Source organism: Crocuta crocuta, unplaced genomic scaffold (assembly GCF_008692635.1).
Source record: "Crocuta crocuta isolate KB4526 unplaced genomic scaffold, BGI_CrCroc_1.0 scaffold235, whole genome shotgun sequence".
Lineage (NCBI taxonomy): Eukaryota > Metazoa > Chordata > Mammalia > Carnivora > Hyaenidae > Crocuta > Crocuta crocuta.
Window position 1 is genome coordinate 6,447,919 of NW_027531285.1, and position 490 is coordinate 6,448,408.

Below are 490 nucleotides of genomic sequence, written 5' to 3' on the forward strand. Positions count from 1 at the left end.
TTTTTTTTACAAATAGTTTATGGTCAAGTTGCTTTCCATATAACACCCAGCGCTCATCCCCACAAGTGCCCTCCTCCATGCCCATCTCCCCCTTTCCTCCCCCACATCCATCAGTCCTCAGTTTGTTCTCAGCATTCAAGAGTCTCTCATGGTTTTTAAAGCACCAAATTTTCTGGCTACTTGAGTTTTTGGCCACATAATTAAGAAAAATATGTGTTTTAAAGGAAGAAATGGATGAATAGTCTCTGTTGTGGGATTGCTGGATGGGGGGCCACGGACATCACCCTAAGTGGTGATGAACCCAAGAAAGCAGAAGTAGCAGAAAGAAAAGTCTAGAAGAGTCCTGCAATCTGCAGTCTGGTCTGAATATTCGTTTGTTAACTCCCTGAGCTAAAGATCATTACCTGATTGTTATTAGGGAAATATCCTGCTGTTAAGCTATTTCAAACAACTGTGAGTTTGCACTCTATTAAGAAGTAGTTGAAAATTA